The sequence below is a fragment of the Canis lupus genome, chromosome 11 (genome assembly GCF_011100685.1).
Source record: "Canis lupus familiaris isolate Mischka breed German Shepherd chromosome 11, alternate assembly UU_Cfam_GSD_1.0, whole genome shotgun sequence".
Classification (NCBI taxonomy): Eukaryota; Metazoa; Chordata; class Mammalia; order Carnivora; family Canidae; genus Canis; species Canis lupus.
This window is the reverse complement of record NC_049232.1, coordinates 16965058-16991812: the sequence shown is the minus strand read 5'-3', so window position 1 is coordinate 16991812 and position 26755 is coordinate 16965058. Positions and strand designations below refer to the sequence as shown.

The 26755-nt window shown below is 38.1% G+C and overlaps 2 long non-coding RNA genes across 4 annotated transcripts in view; one reads left to right on the top strand and one right to left on the bottom strand.

The window, feature by feature from the left end:
• The first annotated feature begins 820 nt into the window (after nt 1-820).
• On the top strand, nt 821-3293 carry LOC119874032. The gene is made up of 2 exons (XR_005366360.1): nt 821-982; nt 1881-3293. It is a non-coding gene; the product is annotated as an uncharacterized LOC119874032 (long non-coding RNA).
• Nucleotides 3294-7941: 4648 nt separating this feature from the next.
• The window catches only part of LOC111098011, a 45111-nt gene continuing 26297 nt past the window's right edge, over nt 7942-26755 (bottom strand). Inside the window, exons 5-7 of one of the 3 annotated variants that reach the window (XR_005366634.1) lie at nt 17117-17273; nt 8687-8771; nt 7942-8066 (exon numbers count right to left, since the gene is read on the bottom strand). This is a non-coding gene — a long non-coding RNA (uncharacterized LOC111098011). Of the gene's footprint in view, nt 8067-8686; nt 8772-15503; nt 15791-16241; nt 16506-17116; nt 17274-26755 lie in introns of those variants that run through there. The other 2 variants (XR_005366635.1, XR_005366633.1) reach the window with 2 other exon arrangements.

Sequence of the window (26755 nt, the reverse complement as noted above, 5' to 3'; positions counted from 1 at the left end):
CAGTGCAAGCATGAGCTAGAAGAGGCTGGAACTAGACTCAGGATGGAGGCAATGGAAAAGAGATGGAACAAAGATTATGCAAAAGAAGAATTGTCAGGATTTAGTAAGTGAGAAAGAGGAAGGCCAGATTATTCTGATGCTTTTAGTTTGGGCGACTCAGGTAATGAAAGAGAAAATGAAGAATGAAATTATAGATAAATGACTTCCTAGTTGATAATGGGAAATCCAAGTGTAGAAGTTCAGAAAACAGCGTGAGACAAGAGAAAGCAGAAGAGGTTTGAAATTGAAGGTAGAAAAATAGATTTTGAATTCATTTTCACAGACCTAATAGCTGAAGCTACGAGAATGTCTTTTTTATTTAAAAAGACATTAATGATTTATTTGAGAGAGAGAGAGAGAGAGAACAAGTGTGTGTGTGTGGGGGGGGGAGTGAGGAGCAGAGGGAGAGGGAGAAGCAAACTGCTGAGCAGGGAGCCCCATGCGGGGCTCAATCCCAGGACTCTGGGATCATGACCTGGGCTGAAGGCAGACATTTCACCGACTGAGCCACTCAGGCGCCCCAAGAATGTAAGTTTTACCTAAAACATTCATAGTGTTAGAACTGTTTTTTTTTTGTTTTTTTTTTTCCAAATACTACTTCTCTAGCAAATATGGTCTAAGGTAAGTTTTCAAGCCTTTACCAGTCAAGGTTCAGCTGTAGACAACAGTCTAAGCAGAAAGGTCATTGGTGGTTAAAAGGTTTGTGAAATCATAGTGGAGGAGGAAGATGAGGAAACAGACTGTGGGCTGAACTTCTAGGAACAACTCTCCAAACCTCATTACAGAACTAGGCATCCAGGTGAGCTGCTGCAGCCTCCCACTGGGGCCCGGAAGTCCCTGGATCAGGGGGCACCTGCCACTGCTGCTGATCACAGAACAGTGTTGCCACAGACCTTGAGAGGAAAATGCTCATGGAATCCTGTCTCTCTCTCTCTCTCTGAAGGTCTTTCTGATCCATTATTCAAAACTAAAAACTTAAAGGGACCAGGGGATTTTTGTTTCTAAGCTTTCCAGCTTTTGTATTCTAGAAGGGATTTGGCATAAATGTTGAATAAGCCAATCTGCAAAATTCAACATAGTGTCTCAGCCTCATTTTATACTGAATACCTGTTGTCAAGCTGGACCTTCGGTTTGTATGACTCTCTTTAATCAGACCAATGAGAATGCAGTCCTGCTCTTTCTGTAGGCACTACATTGTGTTTCTTTGTTATTAGCATATTCTCCACAGATCTACTAGTTCAGACATGACAGTAAAGGCAAAGCATGCTTCTGCTGTGCTTTCTGGGTCTCTTCTGCTCTGGGTCTTTTTTTTTTTTTTTTAAGATTTTATTTATTTATTTGACATGAACGGGGTGTAGAAAGAGAGAGAGTGCAGCAGGGAGATGGGCAAGGGAGGGGGAGAAGCAGGTTCTTCATTGAGCAGAGAGCTCGATGCGGGTCTCTGTCCCAGTACCCTGAGATTATGACCTGAGCCAAAGGCAGAAGCAGAGGCTGACTGAGTCAATTAAGCCAGGTGCCCCAGTAAGGGCCAAGGTTCTGAGGTTGTGTCCAGGAACAATGGAAAAGCATGCCAAGATTGATTAATAATAATAATAATAACAATAATTGAGGAGAGGGCACTGGTACTTTTTACTTGCCATCTCCATACTAGATCATTGTTTCATTAGTGATAAGCTTATTGCTTTGTGTGACTACAGATGACTACTTTTACATGTTAGAAGAAACAGCCACTTCAATGTGGCTGTTTTAGTGGCTGAATTTTTTTTTTTTTTTTACTAGTAGAATGCATTCTAAGCCCTAGGTACCTTTAACTTTTTTTTTTTTTTTTTTTTAAACTCTAGGTCTATTCAGTGGTACCCACCAGGCTTCCTCTACAACTCTGCTGATTTTGCCCTATATTTTTCTGGAATTGCTGCCTCAGAAGGGTCAGGCCCCGCAGTGTGTGCTTGTGGGACGTGGATGAAATGGTATCAGGTGTGGTGGGTACTGCTAGGAATGGCCTACAATGAGCAACTTCCAGTTCTCAAGGAGGGATGCACTGCCAGCCTGAGGGGATGAACTCTTCTAGAAGAATCCCTCCTTCTATTGGGAGGGATTTACTCACCAGGGACCTGGAAAAGTCAATCTTGGGTCTTCTGAATGTCTCCCTCTGCTCCTTGGTATTCATACTTGAAGGTCACTTGCTCTCTGATGCTTCACTGATGACCTCTTCCATCCCCACACCAAACAGAATTAGCACTCCTTTCTATGTATTCTCATATTACTTGGTACACACACCCTCTGCTGTAGCAAATATCGAATTACTTTTTTTTTAAGTAGGCTTCACACCAATGTGGGGCTTGAATTCATGACCCTGAGATCAAGAGTTGGATGCTTAACGATTGAGCCACCCAGCTGTTCCTCAAATTACATTTTGTTTATGTACATGTTATGTTTTCAAGTTGAGTTGCTCAAAGGTAGAGGCTGCTTTTGTAAAACTACTACTGAATGAGCATTGTACATATGTTATCTCATTTGGTTCTTCCAATAAGCCTAATAAGAACTAGGGAAAGAACAGCTAAATATCATGCTTCATTGTCAGGTAAATGCTTAGTAGAAACAGGGATGAAAGTAGGCCAAGTTTTATGTGTATATGTAGCACAGTGCTTGGCATTAGGCATGGTGTGTGGGGGGGGGTTGCCAATAAATGCTCATCAAATGAGTAAGTAATTAAGTGAATAAACTATATGCTACAAACTACAAGGAAGCCTTTTGATTTCTAGCTATAAACATGTCCTTTCAGTTATTCTCACAGCTCTAGGCTGCTGCAGACTTTAATTCAAACCAGACCTAAATAACTAGGAAGAGAAGGATATATCACAAAACAAAATTATCAGAAACAATGCAGCTAACCACCTTACTTAAGGTCATCTACTGAGCTTGGCATTCCTGATAATGTACTTCTCATCATAGTGATTATTTAAAGATTCAATTTAAAATGTTAATACTGCAGTGTCAGAAACATACAAATATGAAGAGAAGATGAAATCAAAGAAAGCTTCATTTCCCGTTATAAATTAAACTTTGTCATGCACTGTGTTCAGATGAGAAGTTTTCTTTTGCTAAATAAGACCTACCTAAGGAAATTTGATAGAAAACTGACTTAACCTATATTTGTAGTCTTTACTGATTACTAGTTTTTGGTACCATTACCTTCCAGTGTCCCAAAGGAGCGCATTGCTCTGATTTTAATGAATAAAATTATTTTACTACTATGTTGGTATTAGATCTAGTGATCTGTTGTCTGCTGGCATAATTAATAAATGGCAGTAAGGTGTTTGAGTTTGTTTCTGGCTTTTCTTTTCTGCTGTGACATGGGTTTTTCCATCACTAGGTCTTCTTTCACATTTACCAATGAGAGGGATAGAGGTGGGGAGTGGTCATGCGCTTCCAGGGTGCTGCACAGGGAATGTTGGACTCTATTCCCCTGGGTTCATGAGCTCACCTTGTTTCCATGTGTCACCACACATGTGTTGGATCCTGGTGGAAAAATAGTGAGTCTGAGTGGAAATATCAGGGAGTGGGACAGCTGCATTTCAAAGCCTTTCATTTCCTTTTCCTCTGCATCCAGCGTATGGCTAAAATAGGATTGCTGACTATATGGTTATGACTATATGCTTCCCCCTTCACTTTGTTTTCTCTTTCACCCTTGGGCTGACACCATACCTAATCCTAAAATCCAAATCACATTCTCACTGTCTGTCTTTTTGGGAATATGAGTTTTATTATGATTCAAACAATTTGAGAAATTCAGGCTCTTAGAAATTCTGAAGTACCCAGAAGTATTTTTCAAATGATCATCCACAGTAAAATTTTTTTCTTTACCTTTTTTTTGAGAGGAGAGTAGGTAGAGGTTTGGGAAGAGGCAGTTTGATATGTGATGGTCCTGGGGTAGTAGAAATGGAGATTTGTTTTCTGGTCCTAACTCTGTCTCTGATGAAATGACTATCAGAAAAGTCATTTAAACTTTCGTGTCTGCAGAACAAGAAAGTTGAAGGCTAACTGGATGATCTCTAAAATCCTTTACAGACTGAAAAAAAAAAAGATTCTGGGATTTTATTTATTTAGTTATAGATTTTTGTTTGTTTCCTAGAATTTGAGTGAAATAGACTTTGGAGGAAATACAAAGCATGAATTGGACTGTTTTTATACAATATGGATTTTCTATCCTAAACACAGCCTCTATCGATTTGTTGTTCTGTACATTTTAAAGAATCAAAGTCTTTAAAATTATCTGTGGTTAACAACGTTTTTAGAGCTGTTTGAATATAATTAGATCCACCTGAATGACTTTCAGATTGACAATTAGTCTCTGGAACTATATTAGTTTATTGATAACAGGGCCTTAGTGTCTTCTTAAGAAGAAACAGAATCATTTATGTTGGGAAGAAACTTACTGGAATAGATCAGTTGGGGAATTTGTGCTCAGGATTCTAGTTTCTATTCCCCCTTTGCCCTCCTTAATTTTATACTTGATTTACTACTTTAGCCTTCAACAATCACTTCGTTTCTCTAGGTCACAGACTGCTTAGCTAATATAGAGTGGCATTAATTCAGAATAATTTGGAACTTAAGGCTTACTAAATAAATTTCCATAACATGTTTTGAGATATTCCAATAGGAAGTGACAAGGACAATGTCTTATTTTAGTTTCATTTTCTTCTTCATGCTATTAAAAACACTCACTATGAGAAATGCTATTTCTGCCTTCTAAGCAGACCTTTTGAAGATGTTGGTGATACTAGCAACACTTCTTAAAAGAAAAATCCATCAGATATCTATTAAGTATAAGCATTCACATTATTTATTAAGCTTCAAATTGTTAGTATTAAGTTCCTCCCCCTTTTTCCCTGGGAACTATCCAATTTCTTTGCATATCTTGGTGATTAAAAGTATCCTATATCCAACTAACAAGAGAGTGACTTCACTTTGTGCCAGATAGAAACTATAATTCTCCTTAGAGAGTTCAAATTATTTTATTTTATGTAGAATGTATCAGAAGGACATCTTTCTTAGTTCTATGAAGGCCACTTTTACCCAAGGACTTTATTCCTTGGCTGAATTTAGCCATAAACGTCCTTTAAAGATGAATAGTACTGATGATTGATAAATTAAGTCTTTGTGGAGATATAGCTAGTAACAATCAAGAGACTCTGTTCTTTATCTTTGGCTGGGTATTTTCAAATCCACATGTCTTTGCAGATTAAATACTTATCTCCTGGGATGAATAATTTAAAACATCAAAAACTTATTTTGCTTTGAAGTGGCTGGCAATTGAATTAACTACATTATTGTCATCCAGATCCTTTATTATTTTATTTTTTTCATGATTTTCAAATGTTACAATTGAAGTGCTACTGGGTCAGTAACATGGGCATTTTATCAGCTGATGTGTATCCGGGTTTGAGTGGGGACTATCTCAGTCCATTGAGACTACTATAACAGAATACTATAAACTGAGTGGCTTATAAGCAACAAAAATTTATTTCTCACAGTTCTGGAGACTGGGAAGTTTAAGACTGAGGCATCTTCAGAGGGCTTGCTTTCTGGTTTAGAGATGACTATATTGTCACTTTGTTCTCACATGATGGAAAGAACAAGAGAGCTCTCTGGAATCTCTTTAATAAAGGCACTAATCCTATTCATGAGGGCTCCACCCTCAAGACCAAATCACCTCTCACAAAAGGCCCTTTCTCCTAGTTGGGAATTAGGATTTCATCCCGTGAACTTGGTGGGAGACATATTCAGTCTATAGCAGGGACATAATCGGAGGATTCTTCAAGAAAAAAACAGGAAATACGTATGAAGGTGAATATATAATTAGAAAAAGAAATCATATACCCATAAAATTTAAGAGCTGACAAATGTCACAAATTAAATTAAGTACCCAAAATTAAATTGCCCTTTCCCCAATATTTTTGGGTGTATGCTCTTTGATTGCCTCTTTACACATTAACACATTAAAATTTTTATATAATTTTCTGTAAAGAAAATAGAATAAAGTAATTTTTTCTCTAGAATGGTTGATTTGAAATTTGTTTTTTTTTTTTTATCATTGGTAGTTTGCAGAAGTTTCTTTATTTCCACAACCCATTATTAATCATGGAAATTATAGGTTGTTGTCAAATTTGGGAAACCTCTAAAAGTTTCATTCACATATGGCACTCTCTGCAGCATTCCTCCAAACACAGAAATTGTAATAAATTTTAGATTTCATGCAATTGCCATCCAAAGGGAAAAAAATTTGGTGTATTATAATTGTATCTGCTGCATTATTGAATATATGCCTGACAGAAAGAAAACTTTTACTTTGACTAGTCATTTGTAGGAACTGCAACTTCCACTCATAATTTTACTGGTCTGATGACTTGGGAGCATTTTCCAAAGCATTTCCCTGTTTCCTTCTTCACCCACACACTTCTGTTGCCAGGTGCCATAGGACACGGTATGTCACAATACCACCTCTTAGCTCTGTACATTTGCGTTGTGATGCCAGTGAGCATAGTAAGCATTAGAAATATTCCTGAAAGCCATTTCTTAGACAACGATGGCTTGCAATAATATTTACACAGGGAAGTCATTATGAATTCGTGACTATATCTCACTGAAGCCAAAGTAAATGTATTTATACTCTATTCAATTTCTCCTTAATTGGATGTTAAACATGCCTACAGGCAAGTTACCACCACCAATATGAAAAGTTAAGTGACCAGTGTGACATAGGAGTTGAAAGAGACAGTGGTCTTAACTGATTACTGTTAGAAGATGTCACATTTTTATATTTTACAGAAATACAAAATCATCTGAGCATGTTGCTGGAGTTCCTCCCAGAGCTTTGGAAGGTACCAATGAAAGTGAGGATTCTAAACTGTATATGCTATTAACTTCAAAGAAAGCCTGAGTCTGGCCAAGTGCCTGGACTTTTTACTTTTGGAAATACTATTCTTTATATCTCTGGTCCAGGTATAAATACCCTCTAGAGGCACCAGAGCATACTGTGGATGCGGTATCTGCAATCATAGTAGCAGTAGTAAACCTCTCTCTTTCCCTGTCCCCAAATTTCCTTTTGTTTCTAATATTCCCAGAGCCTAGCATTATACTTTGTATACATCATGTGGAGAAGAAAGGAGATGGGACCATTTTCAGGGTTCAAATCTGACTTTCAACATTTGGCTTTTGGAAAATTTGTCTATATGAGTCTCACTTGTAAATTGGAGTTAATAATCCCTAGTTTTAAAGGTTTCTGTGAGAATCTGAGCTAATGCAAGTAATTAGTTAATTTTTGTGAGCCTTGGTTTACTTTTTTATAAAATGAAATTAATAAGAAATCTTGAAAGGTTATTTTGAGGATCTGACATAATACATATAAATTAACTTTCACAGTGCTTGGACTATAGATAGTATTGGTCAATAAGTCATAACTGCTTGTGGGAAAGGCTCACCAAATATTCTTACATTGCTCTTTGCCTCCCAGCTTACCTTGCTCTGTAGGGTTGGCATTATGTGACTAAGTCTGACCAATTAAATGTGAGGGGAGAAGTGTCATTTATAGGCCAAGACAGTTAAAAGCCAGTATATTTTCTGCAACTCCTTCTACCTCCATAGCAGCACCCTTGATTATGCTTTAAGTAGAATATGCAAGGAGCCTGGATCCTTGAGTCACTATCAAAGGAAAACTTCACAGCAGACCTTCTGGACTGTATTGGACTTTCTGAACATGAAATAAAAGTTGATTGTGTTAAGGCACTAGATTTGGGGTTTTTATTATGGTAGCTTAGCCTAGCATTTTATGTCATTATTACTGTTGTTCTTGTTTTTTATTAGTATTACTTTCAAATTGAATAGAACAACTCACAAACATTGGTGCTTTTAGTGGTACATGGAGACAGAGGATTGGCTCCTGTACTCTGTAATGGGGATATAAAAATGTTGCTGTGGCACATAAAACCCATGGTTCTTCCACAAACATAGATTCCAAGGAGGTCAAACTAAAATAAAATAGGAAAGAAAAAAAAAGTACATTAAATTTTCCATTTGGCTCACCAGCTAATCCTCTTTATTCAGGCTACCTTATTTCCTTGAAACCCTGACTCTAAGAGTCAATGCATATTTTCATGATTTATTTAAAAATGATGTCCTTTTCTACCAAAGTTTTAGAAATGTTTCTTCCCTTCTAAATTTCATTGGCTTAGCAATGTTCCACGCCTTAATAAAAGGTCTAATTAAGTGTTGTGCACTACCTTTGCCATTACGAATAAATTCCATAATCAGAAATTCTCAGATGGGCAGCTGGGTATTCAGAGTTTAGTCAGCAGCCACTAGCATGGAGTCAATATCTGTTTTTATTTTTGGAGGAGCCATCACTTAAACTACATTGAAAACCTCCATTTAACCACTTTTTTTTATGACGTGACTCAAAAAATGGTTCCAGATGCCCAGTTCTCTTTGGGAAGACTGGTAGAAATGCTAGCTTGATGGGCTGTTTGTTAGATCCTTTGCAGTTGTTACCAAGAGCTTCCAGAAATAGACATAATGCAAGGGGCCAGTGCAAATTATGGCAAGAGGTTAGTACCTGAAAGAGTTTAGGACATGCTACCCCCAAACATACCATTTTCAAATCTTGATTATTTTGAGCTGAAGGGACTTGAAAACAGCATATGCAGGAAGAACTCTCTTATTTAGCCTTTTTATACCTAAAAAAGCCATAATATTTCCCATGAAAAAGATACCGTCAGTGTACCAGGAAGAGAAGAACTTACTCTCATGGCCAGAGACTTGGAATTGACACTGAAATAGAACTGTGCAAACCTACTCAGATAACCTTATCTTCTACAAGTTCTGCCTCTGGATCTCCTTGACACTTCCACAATTTACTGCCTCCAGCTCAGGCCTCTTCATCTTATTATTTCTTCACAGTTTATCATTTCTTTGTCCAAAAAGTATAAGTGCTTTCTGCTTCAGTCACTTCAGTTTTTCATTCTCGTGTGAAGGCCATCCCCCTCCTGTAAGTTCCTATAAAACTTGCATGCTTTTCTCCTGTCAATCTGCCTTCTATCTATTTAATTCTTAAGCCCAGCCAGAGATCCTAAGAGGGTAGAGGAGAATTTTTTCCTCTTCTACATTACCAAAGTAATGTCAGTTTGGAAATTCATGTGATGCTCCAGAGAATAGGCAATTCCACAGGTCAGGAGATTGGGAAGTGAGGCGGGGCATAAATGCTTTGGGAAATAGGCCCTGAACCAACAAAGAGTGCTGGATCTTGTTCTTTCTGAACGTTGCCAACACACCTGGGAAGGCGGCAGGCAGGCAGCAGGGGGAGGGGCAGGCTGCAGGCTTCAGGATGTGGAATTAAGTTAGCCTATTAGTCCAGTTTGAGAAAAGTGAGAATACTTTTGACACATAGGAAAAGAGCTAATGTTCATTAAAGGTGTTATAAAAGAAATACATGTGCATGAACTTCAAAAGTATCACTTGACAGCATTTGAGGTTAAGGGGGTTTCATAACTTCAGCCTAAATATATTGAATTTTATTATCTGCTTAATATGTTCTTTAGTTCCAGACATTCCATGACAGAAAAAAGAACAAAGACAAAACAAACAAACAAAAACCAAACCGAACAAAAAAATTGCCACATGTCTAATAAGACTCCTTAAATCTCCAAATGAGCTGCTGTGATGTAGAAATTCTTGGATAGTCTAACAAGTGGGTCTAACTTAAAAAGTCTTCTGGGCAATCATGAGCTATGGATATACATTCAGAAAGATTTGAAGAAATGTACAAATAAATTGCAGATACACTTCTATTGGGGAGAAATGCAGAGGAAAGGAAAAAGCAGATATTTTTAAATTAAGAAGAGTCTTTGTGCTGTCTTATTAGCAGAATCACTCACTGCCCAGAACTTTTACAGCTTTGTTTTACTAACAGTAGCAGCAGACACCTAGTTCCCCTAAGGCAAATAGGAACACCTCTTGAAAGAGAAGGAAATACTCCCCCAAAGGCCACAGTGCTTTTCCCACTTTCCAGAGCAGCTTCCTCCTGCAAGAGGTCTGCCCGTAATTCTCCCTCAGGTCAGTTCAATCTGGTTAACCACCTGCAGGCTTCCTAACTATTTCCGCTCCAGTCTTCCCTAAAACAGTGGTTTGCTGTACAGCTTATTACAGCACAGACTGCTAGACCCACTCCCAGAGTTTCTGATGTAGTAGTTCTGGGATAGAGTTCCGGAATTGGCTTCACCAACATGTCCCCCTGGAGATGCCATTGCTGCTGGTCTGGCGATCACCCTTGAAGAAATGCTGTGTTGATATATACAATAGAGGTATTTTTTATAGCACATTCTATTTATTAACAAAGTGAATCTTTTTCTGTGATCCTGGAGCATGCTTACCAATCACTTTTTCATGCTAGATGCTGAATGTTTAAACTGTTTCTAAAGATGTGTAAATTTTCAAATGACTGAATCTCTCAAATGTTGGACAAAACTTACAGGGCCAGATTTTCTAATTTTGTCTTTTGTTTCCTTTCTTTATTGAACTTTAAATACAATTTCACCATTTGCACTTCAACCTCATATGCCTGGACTTTATGGTAAAGACTCTCTTACTTTCCAGCCGATATTTATCAGGTCTTCACAAGTAAGGATGATAGTCTAAGGAATACATTAACTTTAATAAAATCATTGTAAATAGACAAAATATTATCATAATCTGTTCTACTTATCTTACCTCCATCTCAGAAATAGCACTACTCAGTCCTTGGTGTTTTTCTGTTCTATTATTTGACCTTCTATTGTTTTTTCCTCTATGGAAAATGTGAATAATTCTTAGAGATGAGAATATAGTTGAATTACCTCTATTAGTTCTGAAAATTCTTTTTCCTTGCCTCCAGGTTCATAACATGTAAGCATCAGTCACTTTGTGTCACATGATGTCCTAGCTTGCTTTTTGCATTTGCTGGTTTGTTTTCATTATATATAATTTTTTTTTTACTGTGGTAAAATGTACATGGCAAAATATACCCTTCTAACCAATTTAAAGTGTATAATTAGATGGCGTTAAGTACATTTACAGTGTTGCGCTATCATCACCAATATCCATTTCCTGAACTTTTTCATCATTCCAAACAAACCCTGCACCCATTAAATACTAACTTCCCATTCTCCTCTCCCATCAGTTCCTGGTAACACCTTTTCTACTTTCTGTTTCCATGAATTTGCCAATTCTAGATACCTCTAGATATTCAGTGGAATCCTATTGTAGCTGGCTCATTTCACTTACCATGATGTTTTCAAGGTTGGTCCCTGCTTTTATAATCTGTATTTCTTCTTAGATCTCTCCAATAGAATCTGCATTTTCTGTTATGTTCTTTCTGACAAGAAAGCTGTTATTTCATGATCCCCCTTCCTTCCCATCTTTCTTTCTTTCTTTCTTTCTTTCTTTCTTTCTTTCTTTCTTTCTTTCTTTCTTTCTTTCTTTCTTTCTGGAAACTGAGTCTACCTATACTGAATGTAAGGATTCTGGAACCATTACTTTTGTTTGGCTTTTACTAGCAGATGAATAGACTTTTGTGTGCTGATTATTCGTTCTGTGACTCAGGAGCAGGGCATCACTGTAAACTCTGCTCTCATCTTGATGCATAACCAGTCACAGCAAGCAGAATAGTCCCAGAACATTTTAGGTGTTATCTAAGAATTTTTCCAAGAGCTTTTTCTAGACCCTTTTAGAATAATCTCTAAAGCTGAGGACCTCAGAAATAGGAAAAAAAAGAAAAAAGTATGGGTGCCTGGGTGGCTTAATTTGTTGAGTGTCCAAATCTTGGTTTCAGCTCAGGTCATGATCTCATAGGTCTTGGGATCAAAGCCCACACATGGGCTCTATGCTTAGCAGGGATTTTGACTGAAGATTCTCTCCCTCTGCCTCTCTCCCCACTCTCTCTCACATGCTCTCTCTTTCTCTCTAAAATCAATCAATTCATCTCATAAAAACATTACAAGTCATACTGCATGGGCTTTCTCAGCCACCTCTTGAACATTTAAAGTGACAATTGTTTTTTCTCAAATAATGAATGAAGAAAGTTAAGTAATAAGGTGGTGAAGAAGTTGAAAAGATGAGAGACATCTGCATTTTTTCCTCATATAGACTCGGCCTCAAATGTGTCAGGGCAGCAGCACATGAATCTCAGTCAAAGGGGAGAAAACAATCTGATAGAGATAGTTAGAAATGGAGGTTACCACTGCTTTTGATTACATATGAGTTCAGGCTGTGTATCAATTTGCTAATGTCATGGAGAACTTAAGGGTGCCTCCGAAGAAAGTAAATAATACAGCTAAAAGCACTAGATGAAAAGAAATCAAGTTTTCACTGATTGCAATGGATTCCTTTTATATTCTTTGAAAGTAACACTAACTTAGAAAACTGCTTGGAAATTAGGCTTGTGTTCAGTAATTGCCCAGCTATCAGTTTAGATGATAGTATCCAATCAATCAAAAAGTGTTTTTGCTCATAATGATTTCATTAATATATAAATACAACTGTGCACGCATAATTTGAAAAAGTCTGGGTAGCTACTAGTTTCTTCTTTTTAAAAATTGCTTATTGGTACTAATTAGTGAGTGATGTTATAACAAGTAGGACTCTTTCCTTTTGTGCATGACAAACATCATGCACTCAGAAAGAATAGAGACTATGTGTTGTTTTAACTGGATTTGTTATTCAGTAGGCCAAGCTTGGCTTCATTCCCAAGTTCAAAGTTACTTAAGCAAAAATGGGAAATGTGAAAAATACTATATATGCCTTTTATAAGCAGACAAGATAGGAAGCTCTTACATAGAAACAATAGCCTTGCTCATTCATTTTGCCTCAAAAATGCCTTGATATTACATTTGGCCACTCATCATCATGCATCTGGAAAATTATGTTTAAAAAATGGCTCACACTACAGAATCAAGGCATGAGGAGGTGATTGCAAGGTTAGAAATTTTATTCCTCTACCTATCTTGAAACTCTGCTTCCCGTAAGAACTTGAAGCATTTAATCCATGTTGCTGCTCTATTTTCCAGCAGGAAACTTCTTAGTAGTTATTTAAAAAAAAAGTTTTCCTTCTATTTCTAGTTCTTCATTCAGTCTCTAATACCTTGAGTGCTAAGATAATTTGATTCAATTCTGCCAAACAAATATTTGAAAGAAACTTGGTTAAGCCCTGCTTCCTTTTTGAAGATTAGTGAGCAAAACTCCTCCTGGTAAAGAGTTCACAACTTGGCAAGGCTAAGGGGGGAAATAAGGTGAATATACACATTTAGTTAATACAATGCAAAGAAGGTAAGTGTTAAGGGAGGGTATGAAGCACACTCAGGGTTTGGATGGCAGAAAAGGTCAGGCTCCCAGGGAGGCATAAAGAAAAATTTAGGTAGTAGCACTGAGATAAATATAGATTCTCAAAGTTTACTGTGCACAGGATTATCTGGAGGATGTGTTAAAATACAGATTGCTGGACACCATGCTCAACATTTTTGATAAAGTGTGAAAAGAATAGAGACTCCTTCCCCCAGGGAAAGAGATGAGCATATTGGAAGGGAAAGAACTGAAGAGCACTTGGGACACCTGGGTGGCTCAGCGATTGGGCGCCTGCCTTTGGCTCAGGTCGTGATCCTAGGTCCTGGGATCGAGTCTCTCACATCAGGCTCCCTGCAAGAAGTCTGCTTCTCCCTCTGCCTATGTCTCTGCCTGTCTCTCAGTCTGTGTCTCTTATGAATAAATAAATAAATCTTTAAAAAAAAAAGAACTAAAGAGCACTTTAAGTAACAATAGAGATTACTAATGTTTTGAGTTTTTTAAATTTTGCCAATGAGGAGATAAGGTTTAAAGAAGTTGAAGAACTTGCTTAACATTATAGCTAATGAGGGGGATCCCTGGGTGGCTCAGCGGTTTAGCGCCTGCCTTCAGCCCAGGGCATGATCCTGGAGTCCCCAGATCAAGTCCCGCATCCGGCTCCCTGCATAGAGCCTGCTTCTCCCTCTACCTCTCTCTCTCTTTCTGTCTCTCTGTCTCTCATGAATAAATAAATAAAATCTTTTTTAAAAAATAGATAACAACATTATAGCTAATGAACAGCAGTGTAGGATCTGAACCCACAGAGCAACAACTCAGAAGTTGATGCCTAGCTGCTATGCTTAATAATAGGAAGCAGTATATTTTCACTGACACATTTTGTTAGGCAGTAATGGCAGTTAAGGCTTAGCATGCAGGTTGCAGTTAGATTTCAGAGGCTTAAATGCCAGGCTAAGGAGTTTTATACTTAGGATGTTTAATAGAGATGGGTTGAAAATTTTGGATCAAGATGGAGTAGAAGTATATATAACCAAGAGAGGCAAAAGGATGGAAGCCTACGTAGAAGTCTTCCATAACGGCCAACTAAAAGGGAAGGAAGTCAACTAGGGCAATTGCAGTTGGATTTGTGATGGACACAAGAGCAATTTTATAGCTCAGCAATGCTAGTGATTCCCAGTCTTTCTACCAACTGTGATTCCATAATTCCAAAGATTTTGTTAATGAAGCAAACTGGATTTAACTAAACAAGGGGAAAAAATGTTCCATCTGAGGTTATTATTTTTCCTATTATAATGCATTCAGATTGTAACGAACATCCAATAATCATCTAGGGCTCAAAGTCACATTATTGTTCTGGTTGTGATAAGCACCAAATGAGCAGACCTATAAAATTTTACTGCATTCAGTTGCAGGTCTTTGTCACTGTACCCATATCCAAGGTCAATTACCTGATGAACATTTTAAGTTTAAGTCTAATCTACAATTCATGTTTCAAGAATTCTTCTGATGCCATCAAAAGCCAGTGGAATGTTTTAATAATCCTGAGATAATAAGTTACTTTGCTGATGTAAAATAATTCCAGCCAAAACAAATACATCTCTGTGGTTTTGTGGGTAAATATATAATTTACACTAGGTGTTTTAAAAATTGAATATATCTTTCCTGTCTTTTTGGTTCGAAAAATACAAGATTTTACTACCTGATAATATGTGTGGGGCTTGTGAGTATGAGTCAAGGAAGACTCTATAAGTTCAGACCAGGGGAGTATTGAAACAAGACAGGAAATTAGGAGAAGGGCCCCATTAGGAAGAATTTGATCCTGAAGGAGAAGTAGATTAGGACATGTTTGCTGGGGATGCCTCTTTAACTCAGGACTCCAAGGCAGGATAAGGTTAGCTATCAGCCTTTACGAAAATGAGAAATGTTGAGTCTTTTAAGGTCAAGAAAACCATGTTGTTATTTCTCTGCAATGTGAAATATTTTAACTTTTAGTATGCAATTTGTAGGTAAACTAAAACTTTTCTAATGTGGATCAAAACATTTCACTTAAACTCTCTGTCACTGCCCATCCCCCTAAGCCTCACGGAAAGAAGGAAAAAAAAAGATGGAGGCTTCTTTTACACATAACAGTGTTACTCTATATTAATGTGGTCATGAAATAGTTAAGCAATAGGCCTCTGGTAGTTGTAGTTACAGAAAGCTCTCAATGAGGTGATCCATTTCTGCACAAATAGGATCTAGTTTCTCCCCCATAGTACAGTCCAGCCCCAAAAGGCAGTCATTCTTGCACTGTCAAAAGCCAGGGCACTCGAGGGCAGCCATTCACAGAGGCAGGTATTTTACAGAGGGTCCACGAAGGTCTCTGTTTCCAACTTTCGGTATGTGTTCCCTACAAAATAATGAAGAGCAATAGCCAGAGCTATAAATACAATTCATTATGTGCATTTGAAAATTGAATTTTGAGTAGTTACCATCCAAGACACTGAATATGCCCTGCAAATTAGCATGTCAACCTTTGCTAAAGGAAACAACTGCCCTGACACATACTAAGATACAAAATGGAGCAATCTCAAAATAGAGGACTCTCAGCAGATAACATGTAACTAAGGTGATGGAAAAAAAAGAAGGCATATGTAAGACTATAGCTGGTGTATGATTCTTAGCTACACATAGCTAAATGTGGTAGATGCATTTTTCTTAGCCACACATAGCTAAATGAATCACCATTTTCTAGTGAGGAAAAATGAGAAAGAATGCTAGAGGGAAGTAACCCCGAATTCTATATTACTGACAATGAATATATGTAGGTATGCATGTATTTTGCTTAAATTTGCTGTTAGGGAAGCTCTGTTCCGTTTGTTCCTCAGTGGGGCCTGAGTCATCAACAATTACATTTTTTTTAAAAATTACATTTTTACTTTCTTCATGGAGCCTGTGAGTAGCAGAATTTGTCGAGTGTTGATAAGTAGGACCAGGTGGATCCCAGCAGCATTTGCAGCCAAGCCTGCGGTACCCAGCATAGAGATGAGGGAGCATCCCCGTGTGTCTGAAGCTCCAGAACCTACAACCAGTCATTTCAGCCCTGGCAGCCTGGTGGAGCACAACTGGGGACAAATGAAAACTGTAAGAATGAACCTTTAGTTCAAGGTTAACTAGAGAGCCTGAAGCATAGTAACGGAAGCTGTTCCATCTTGTAATTAAAAGGGTTTGCTGTGTGGTTACCTGACATAGTTACTAAATGGCCTGCATGAAATAACATGCAGCATTCTGCAGTCACTGTGAATTACCTTATATCATCACCATTCCTTGGAAAGACAAAGAAAATGCAGGGAGAAGCTTTTAACAGCAATTTGTAGCAAAGATGTTTGGAATAGGTACACATTGCTTGTTACCACTGGCTCTTATGTTAATTACCTAATTGCAAATTGGCTTTCATTAATGTCTGGATACCACTGAAATAATCTTATACCTTCTCTAGTCTGATATCCTGCTATTTATATTTATAGAGAACATGCCTGTACATACAGATTCTTTTTCTCTTTTCATAGGCATTTAATGGCTCCATTTTTTGCTTTCTGCTTGGAGGCAGGGAAATAAAACTAGTGAGTTATGGGTCTGTATTCTGAACTCATAGCTCACCGATAGAAGAATATAATATAAAAATGGAAGTGTTCTAAAAGGCAATGCATAGATCTTTATTCACAGAAAAGCTTACCATAAAGTCCAAAATTCTGGAGAAGATATTTGCTCCCTTTGAATATTGCTCTCCTCTTAGTCATGATCCATCCTGGCATTGTGACCTTCTCTCCTTAAAGGTAGTCAGGCTTTAAGTCACACTTTGCTTGCTATATCCTAAAGGTGACTGTCATCTTCTGTTAACAAAAAAGGGCAATAATCACCTGTCGCTTGAGGTAGTTGTTAGTATACAAAAAGAGAGAGAGAGAGAGAGGGAGGGAGAACAATCTGCATGCTTAGCCTGGCTCCTAGGTGTGTACCATTCTACATAATCCCACGGGGCATTGTAGGATCAGCACCTGAATGAGAAGAGCTGAACTGGACCAGTTTTCAGTTAGCTCATTACTGCTATGTTCTACCAAAGGAAAGGGACAAAAGTAACAGTGGGGTTGGGCAGTTGTTTTCCTATTCTTCTTTTTAAACTTTTCTCTAATGTAAAATCTGTTTTTTTTATATAAAACCATATAGTAACAAAAAAAGTAGAAAGAAGAAAACAATGACCTTTCTCCTACTCTGAAATAATCAATATAAATGTTTTATAACTTCTTAATACATTTTTTCAAGATGTATTATTTCTACTTTCTGATATCTCCAGATATATTTATTAATTCATTATCTAAAATGATTATGTATGTTCATCAGTCAGGAACTCTTCTGAGTGTATAAGGACTAATTTTTTAAAAATCTTTTAGGTCAATATAGAATGCAAATTACAAATGGTACTTTTATGAACTACTGGCAAGGAAAACGCAAAGTTGTCAGTCTATTATTCCATTTGTTGCTTAATACAATACCAAAATATCATGGTTATTTTAGTTTTGAATCTATCTACTCCCATAATTTTCTTTTTCATAGCTTTGGGTTATAAATTTTCCTCATCTTAATTAATTTATCTTATCTTGAGGTATATTTAATCCAACATGTATCTTTTATGAAAAACAAATTTGTCTTATAAAATGTAACTTTAAGGAAATAAATAGAACACACGCAAGTAATGAGGAAGCAGGGTAAGAGGAAAAAGCTATGAATGTAATTTGAATTCATGGTCTTACCTGTTTCGTTAAAACCCTCTTTTATCTCTGAACCACAGAAAAGAAACTATATGTTGTTGCTTAAAATCACAGCTAAACATAACATCAACTTTAGAGTTTCCTTTTCTGGCAACTAAAAAAATTCACTTTCTCTAAAACAAAGTTTCTCCTCTTTATAATGGGCCGAACTTGTCATCCTATTTTTCAAAGGCTTTCTAAAAATTAATCTACTGAATAAGATATTAAAACCCTTAACTCTGTTTCAAAAACTTAATTCTAGAAATGAAAATGTTGAAGGCAGGAAATAGGTTTTTGTCAATAAATTTAAGCAGGATTAATGAATGCATTCAGTTTTTGGTCTGTATGCTTTTGCCAGCTGAAGTTTTCCAGGCTTTCTGGTGACTTTCACAAATAATGTTATTCTGGAAGCACACAGTTAAATTGGCCGAAAAGTAGTTTTCCTAGGATACCCTTAAATCAGGGATCTTAGCTTAAGCCTAAACTAAGCTCACTTAGCATTTAGGCCCACATGAACAAGTCTGAAATTTTTGCGAAAAGCAGGTAGGGAAGTGGTATGTTTACGAGTAGCCTGAGCCAAATTTCATTTTCAGAAAGAAAAGGTAACCGGTACTAGAGAAAAGAAGTGAGACTGGCCAGCCCCTCAAGTGATTCCTTCACACCCAGACTAATGCCTGGTTCCTATGTAATAGTTTCAGCAGCTTTGCCCGAAAGGGGCCTCACAGTTTCAGGAGATAACGTCCTTGGCTCAGAGGTGTGCAGCCTTAGCAGGGGGCTTTGGGCCTTTAGTGGGCATCGGTGTGGCTGTCGACTTTATTGTCCACAGTGGGAATGAATCTAGGACAGGAGAAGAAAAGTACCAGCCAGAGTCCTTGTGGAACACAGAAAAAACAGTTTTTTTGAGAATTTTCATACTTCTTGGGAGGAACCAAAGCCGATTGAGGCTGAGTCAGGAAATACTGTCTTGTGCATGTTTTCATAACATATATATTTTTCTAGATTCCATGACCTAGGAAACATGAATAGTTCTCCTCTAACTTAGACTTTGTGCTAGAATAAAGATGATCCAAGGAGGATAGAAAAATCATCTCAGGCACATAATGCATTTCAGGTACTATTATCCAATTTTTATGTAATTGAATTGCTTGTATCTTACTGATCTGCATGGTCCAAGTCCAGTTAGATATTGGGCAGAAAATGTCACATCATAATGTCTATCAGCTAATAAAATATGATTTATTAAGACTGTGTGAGGTATGAGGAACATATACATTAGCAGTATGGAAGCAAGGTATGTGGGTCAAATGCCTACCTCCAATGAATGTGCCATGCCCATAACTGTGCATTAGGCAGTTGTTGATTATGGGCTAAATGCCTACCAGTAATTGCTAAGAGTTGTTATAAATGCTACCTCTTACAGAAGAAATGTGTCTTTCAGGCTCCCATTGAAAGGGTTGTCAAGTCCTGGGTCCTCTTAAGCAAGAGCTTAGATAGAGACTCAGGGCCCAGGGAGCTGGTAGAAAAGGTCAGAAGGACAGGGAGAGAGCTTATCAGGGCAGTATGCTAGATGTAAGCTTCTGAGGCTAGGAGCCTTATTGGTTTTGTTCAGTGCTATAGCCCCAGCATCTAGAATAGTGGCACTCATTATTGTTGAATGAATGAACAAATGGATGTGGAATGGGAACATTTCAGGCAGCTAAGGGATAGCTTAAAATAACCTAGAGGAGCACAGCTCTGTTTCAACTAAAATCAGTAATAGTCAAACTAGAAAGGGACGATGCAGTCTTCTCCAAGAGGCAAGGATGATGGTTTTGGTTCTGGGGTAGCTGGACAGAAATATTTAAATCAAGGGCCACTGAAAAAATGTTGTAATCCAATTGGACTCTTCATTAGCTATTTATGTCCACATTTGCTTCCTTCATGCCTATAGCCAAGAGAGTTTTGTAGAATATCTACTATGTGAAGGAGTACAGGCTCTGTAGTTATATATTAGTTATCTGTTCCTGACTAACAAAGTTACCCTGAAATGTAGCAACTTATTTTGGAATCCGGGTGTAGCTGAACTGGGTGGTTTTGGCTCAAAGGCTTTTACGATAATGCTGCCAAGCAGTTGGCTGGGGCTGCCGTCATGTCAAGGCTCGACTGGGGTTAGTGAGTCTGCTTCCAAGCTCACTCACACAGTGGCTGGTGGATCTCAGTTCCTCACTGGCTGTTGGTAGACCAGCAAATTCTGGTCATGTGAACCTCTCCATAAGGCTGCTTAAATATGGCACACTGCTCTCCCTGAGTGAATGATAAAGCAAGGGCTGGCAGGTGGGGAATACCCCAAGGGAAGCCATAGCCTCTTAAAACCTAATCTCAGACATGACATATTATTACTTGTGCTATATTCTGTTGTTGCAACTTTGGAACAAAGTGTCAGAGAACTATTCTAATGTCTGAATACCATGAGGCAGAGATGGTTAGAGGCCATCTTCAAGTCTGGCTACAGTATTAGCTATGAACACTGTTCTAAGAGTGTGTGGCCCCATAGGGCAAAGACGAGCCTCATCTCACCCCTCAAAATAAAGATCGAAGATTCCTCCCACAGGTTTCTGCTACCTTCTTTGAAATGGAATACTTCTGAAGCCATCTAAATTTGGGCCCAAGGTCAAAAATGTATTTCCAGCCTAGCATCTCTGGATCACTCTTATCTGTTCAAACTGTCAAAAGGGAGGAAGGGAGGAGTCACCTTTTCAATTCAGTTTTTATTAGTTAATTTTCTGGGCAGGAGAGTAACAGTAAATAACTCTCACAGTAAAAACTCTCATTTTCTGGCGCTCACAACCTTTTTGTGACGTTGGGATTATCATCACTGTAGGGGCTCTCTCAAACCTCTAGCACAGTTTTGAAGAAAAGCTGCATCTCCATCTAGAGAGTATTACAGCCACGACAGTCACACAGCTCCTGCCAATAATTCAGAAGTCATCTGACAAGTAAAGACTTGCACCTGTATTCCGGTGCAGCTGGAGAGACTTCTGAGATTAAACAGGCAGGGCTTTTCTATGGGCTGAACGCAGTAGGCTGTCCTGTTTGGAGTGTTTGTGTCTTCAGGGCTTGGAGAGGTGTTGCTCGCCAGCTGTGTTTCCACATGCGGGGAACTTCTGCGCAAGAAATCCTGACATATCCTGTTTAAGGTTCACATTTGAGCACCTACAGACTCAGTCCGGTCAGCTTGGGTGGTGTTTCCTCCCTCCCACTCCCACCTCATCCCCGCTTTCTGGACAGGCAGCACCACAACTCTGCCCACCGCCAGCCTGGCTACACCACAAGGAGTTAAAGCTGTCCCTTTGAGCTCTGTGAAGCCACACCAGAGCAAGGGAGGCTCTAATTGCTTCTCTAGAACCGGCAGGGGGATCAGTAGATGGAGTGATCTAATAGTTTTTTTCCACAGCTATTGTTCTGATCACATGAGAGCTATTGGTTGTCCTTATAATCCAAATTTTCCAAACCCTAGTAATTGTCATAGTTTGAGTTTGAATTAACCTTTAAGCCATTTTGTTCCTTAGATCCTCAAAGCTGTTGTACGATAGAAGTATGAATTGCTAAACTTCGGCTCTTTTGTAAAACCACATAGTAGATAATAATTACAATGGTCTTTTCCATTGCTTAGATAAGCTCTGCTGGTATGGACTAATAAACTTTATCTCAGTATTCTGATGAGGAAGTGGTTTTCTGAAACCACTGAATTTAAGTCTACCAATAGAATTCTTTACAGTAAAGTGAATGTAGGAAAATCTGATTCTAGTTTAAAGGGATAGTCAAGTCACTTATCAAAGTTTACTCTGATCTAAATTCCAATTTATTTAATACTGTTTCTTTTTTTTTTTTTAAGATTTTATTTATTTATTCATGAGAGACACAGAGAAAGAGAGACAGAGACATAGGCAAAGGGAGAAGCAGGCCCCCTGCAGGAGCCTGAGGTGGGACTCTATCCTGGGGCCCAGAGATCACACCCTGCGCCAAAGGTAGACACCCAACCACTGAGCCACCCAGGCGTCCCTACTTAATATTTTTCTTCAGCAAATCTTATTATAGGGACATGGTCCAAATTGTAGACAAGTTCTAGAAGTTGTTTCTGCCAACTGAGAGCTAAGAAAGTAATAATTTAAAGGGCTTTTTTATGTAGAACTCTAATGAGAGAAAATAGTGCCTTCATATAACAAATGAGAAAGAAAACAAATAGTATTTTTATTTTTAATGACCAGATTCTTTTTCTCTGCTCTTGTCTCCAAGACTTTGTTTCCTGATTTTACCCATTGACATGAGGTAGGAGTGCTTGTCAAAAGCCAGTGTGTTTAGTATAATCCATTTTCCAAGGAAATACACAGAGATTGTCCTATCTTTAACAAAAAGTTATTAGGCTTTGCACATAATGCTCTAAGAACTCTGGTGGGAACATGACAAAAAGGAGGGTTCATTTGGGTGTATGGCTGGAAAATATCCCCAATAGAATATATCTAACTCTGTGGGTAGGTATCTCCACTACAGCCACAATGGCTTTGAAAGAAATGACCTTTACAAAGGTCACTTGATTCATCTGCTAAAAGTTAATGAGCACTTGTTGAGTTTTACTTTGTGTCAGGCAGAGAAGTGGGCACACTTAACAATAGATGTATAATGCAGTTATTAAGAGCTTGGATTTTGGATGCTAATTGCATTAGTTAGGTTTTTATTTCTGACATGCTAATTGTGTAGCCTCGGGCAAGCTACTCACCTCTGTGCCTTGGTTTCTTCAGCTATAAATTGGGGATAATAATAGTGTCTATTTCACAGAGTTGACATGAGGATTAAATGAGTCAACATTTCAAACAGTGCCTGTCATCTCATAATACTGTAGGTTTTAGTTATTATGGATGTTATAAATATTATTTAAAGGAAACATAATCCTAATTGACCATTTTCTTCTAAATCTCTCCCCATCCACACTACTCCTAGCATTTCTTAGAGTCCATTTTTTAGTTTGTTTAGGACAAATTTTCAGGATAGCTTCAGGAATTACAGCACTTTGTAGTGCAAGACCCTTATTTTGTAGATGCAAACCAGCCCTAGAGAAGCTATATGAGTGGCTCAAAGTCAAAAACTTACCTGGTTGCATTGCCAGGATTAACATCCTGTTTATGCCTCTAATACCTTAATTGTGGCTTAAAGGTCAAGATGGCATAGCTTTGGGGGCCTGAGCTCAGACCTTAGACAAACTTCAGACCTACTGCCCTGTCCACAAATCAACATCTATCTCTTTTTCACCAAAGCCAGACACTATGGCTTTGAATGTCCCTTAGAAAAGAGTTCTGACCACTTTTTACAATCCCATGCATTCTTAGAGCTAGCATATAGGGGGATCCCTGGGTGTCTCAGCAGTTAAGTGCCTGCCTTTGGCCCAGGGCGTGATCCTGGAGTCCCGGGATTGAGTCTCAAGTCAGGCTCCCTGCATGCAGCCTGTGTCTCCCTGTGCCTGTGCCTGTGTCTCTGCCTCTCTCTCTCTCTCTCTCTCTCTCTCTCCCTCCCCACCCCCGTGACTCTCATGAATAAATAAATAAAATCTTAAAAAAAAAAAAAAAAAGAGCTAGCATATAATCCAAGCCCAATGAAAATGTAAGTTTCTCTGCCTTTTTCAATGGGTCAGCCATTGCATTGGTGACAGAAACCAATCCAAATTAGCTTACACAAGAAAGATTTATTAGAACTGAAAGATGTCCCTGGTGAGGTCTCCAGAAGACTTGAAGTAGTTCACATTCCATCAGAATTCTCTTTGTCTCTCATTTCTGCTAGAGAAGCAGAGTTCTGGCTTAATTCTGCAAACCACCATTCTTTACATGGTATGGGCATGGTTACCACAGCTTCAGACTGAGGTTCTGGCAACTTTCTGATTATGTGACAAAATAGGGCTGGCTTCCACTGTATGCCCGTCACTGTCAAAGGGAAGGACGAGGTATTACAAGTGCCTATTGAGAAGTAGTAGAGCAAAGGGGAGGATGGAATTACCAACCATCCTTTTCTGTAACAAAACTTCTCTGACATTCAAAAGCCCAACACACCCTTCTGGTTGAAAAACATACAATTAGCCTAGTATTTATCAACACTTAAAATTTTATAAGAGCTTATACTTGGCAGTACATGGGAGCAGTTGTTTACAAACCATTTTACAAATGAGAAAACCAAGGTTCTAGCTTGCTAATGGCCACATTTTTACCAACTAATCAAACATAAACCAGAACTGAGTCATTTTGTCGCATCCAAAATTATTTCCACATATTTTACTAGCAAGCAAGGGTAGTTATTGTTCTTTAGTTTATATAAAAAAAAGAAAGCATTAAATACAGTGTGCTAGGAACCTGATTCACTGTATGAATCAATAATACATATTTGTTAAATGAATGAATGTCTTGCCCATGTCAGAGAGTAAAGCCTTAACAAGGTGAGACTTTAGAAATCAGGATCTATGCAACAATGAAACCCCACTAGCCTCCCTTGTCATGCATCCACCATTGCTGGCACTCTTGTTGAATGAATACTGGCTGAGGGAAATTTTTCCTTGTTTTCTTTCCTGATTCAGATTGACAGATCCTTGTGTTTGACTTTAAATTGATTAGGACAGCACATCCTGTTTACTTGGATTAGTTCACAATTATTCTTTTTGTCTTCTGTTCTGTAACACAGGATTACTTTTTGTACCTGCCGGATGCTTAACATGTCCTTTATGTGTTTGACTTTGGTTCTCACAAATGTGTTTCATAACTGTTTAATAGCCCAATCAGTTCATAGGATTAGGGGGTGGTGACAAGGAGAGTGAAATTCTACAAGCTCTTTTGCTTGGCTATTAATGAAATGATTCATTTCATGTCAAGTGTTACTCAAAAACAATTCTTAAAGGGATCCAGTTTACTAATTAGATCAATCATGATGTCCTCACTGAGAGTTTTGTTTTCCAAAATCAGAACTTGATGCTGTGAAGAGGGACTGGAGAATATAGTTTTGCAAAGAACCTACTTCTGTTTCATACCTGGGAAACCACTGACCACATCTCAGAGAAGTTAGAACATAAATCCTATGCTGCATAATTATCAGGGAAACCAGTTTTTTAAAATGACACCTCACCACCAAATAGCCGACAATGGAAGTATTTAATAATTGGCAGCAACTAACCCTTTTCAACTTTCCTTGAGATGAGAGCTGAGATTCAACCTGTAGGTTTCCCTCTGAAGCTCCAAGCTCTTTGTAAAGAAATGAATTTATTTTTCATGGAAGTGAGGGCCTGACCCAGACTATACGCTGTGGAAGATTTCCGTGTGCCATCTTTTAGAGCTGTTCAATTAGTGATCAGAGAATTCAACATATATTCTGACCAGATCGATGACTGCATATATGGGTGACTCACTGTGCCACCTCTCATTTTACCTAATTATGAATGCAAACACGAGGCTATATAAATACTGGCTTTGGGGGTACCTGGGTGGCTCAGTCATTTGAGCATCTGACTCTTGATTCAGTTCAGTTCATGATCCCAGGGTAGTGGGATGGAGCCCCACACTGGGTTCTGCACTCAGCACAGAGTCTGCTTGAGATTTATCTCTCTCCCTCTCCCTCTTGTTCATACCCTGTACTTTTAAATAAATAAATCTTTAAAAATAAATAAATAAATATTGGTCTTGTACTTAAAAGAAAAATAATTAGTTCTACATTTAGGATCTTATTTCAGATTCCCGCTCATTATTTTTTTCTAGACTAAATGCATTCATATCTCTTGGCTATCCTTTTGTCTTGAGGAGTTTCCCCCTAAAATAGTATAATACCAGTAGTTTTCTCAAGGCATAGACTATGTTTGGGGACCTTCTAGGTTCTATCTTCCTTGTACTCTGATGTAATTTTATCTTGCATTTCTTTCTTTGGTTTTTTTTTTCTTTCTTTCTTTGTTCTTATCAATCTTTTTTACGTGTATTTTTCCCTTTTTTAAAAAGATTTTATTTTTATGTCATCTCTACACCCAACATGAGTCCCAAACTCACAACCCTGAGATCAAGTGTAGCATATTCTATGGACTGAGCCAGCCAGGTATCCCACATGTATCTTTACTATAAATTTTCTAGTGCTCTTGTTTTCTATCCATTCTGTACACTCTTTTTCATTGAGTTTCCTGGTGTTTCTAAAGAAATATCCTTGAAATGATATAAATGATTAGTATTTAAAAAGAGAAGTGCTTATGTCCAGTAGTACTGTTAGATTTGGCTTTTGGTTTTCAGAGTCTTAATTTTTTCTGGCAGTCATTCTAATATACCTCTGAGTGTAGAGAAAACTTCTCAGTTTCAGATGGTCCTACAAACAATTCTAAGCTTTATAAACCATGTCTTTGTCCTGAAACTTCTAAGAATTAATATTTTTCCATCATTCTAGATTTCTTTTTGGACAAAGAAAAGACTGCCCTTTGGTCTTTGTTATCAAGCCTAGAACTAACTTATAGTGCATTATTCAGATGTGGAAGATCCTAGTCATTGTCTGACTTTAGGACCCAAATAGATCATGTGTCTGACTAC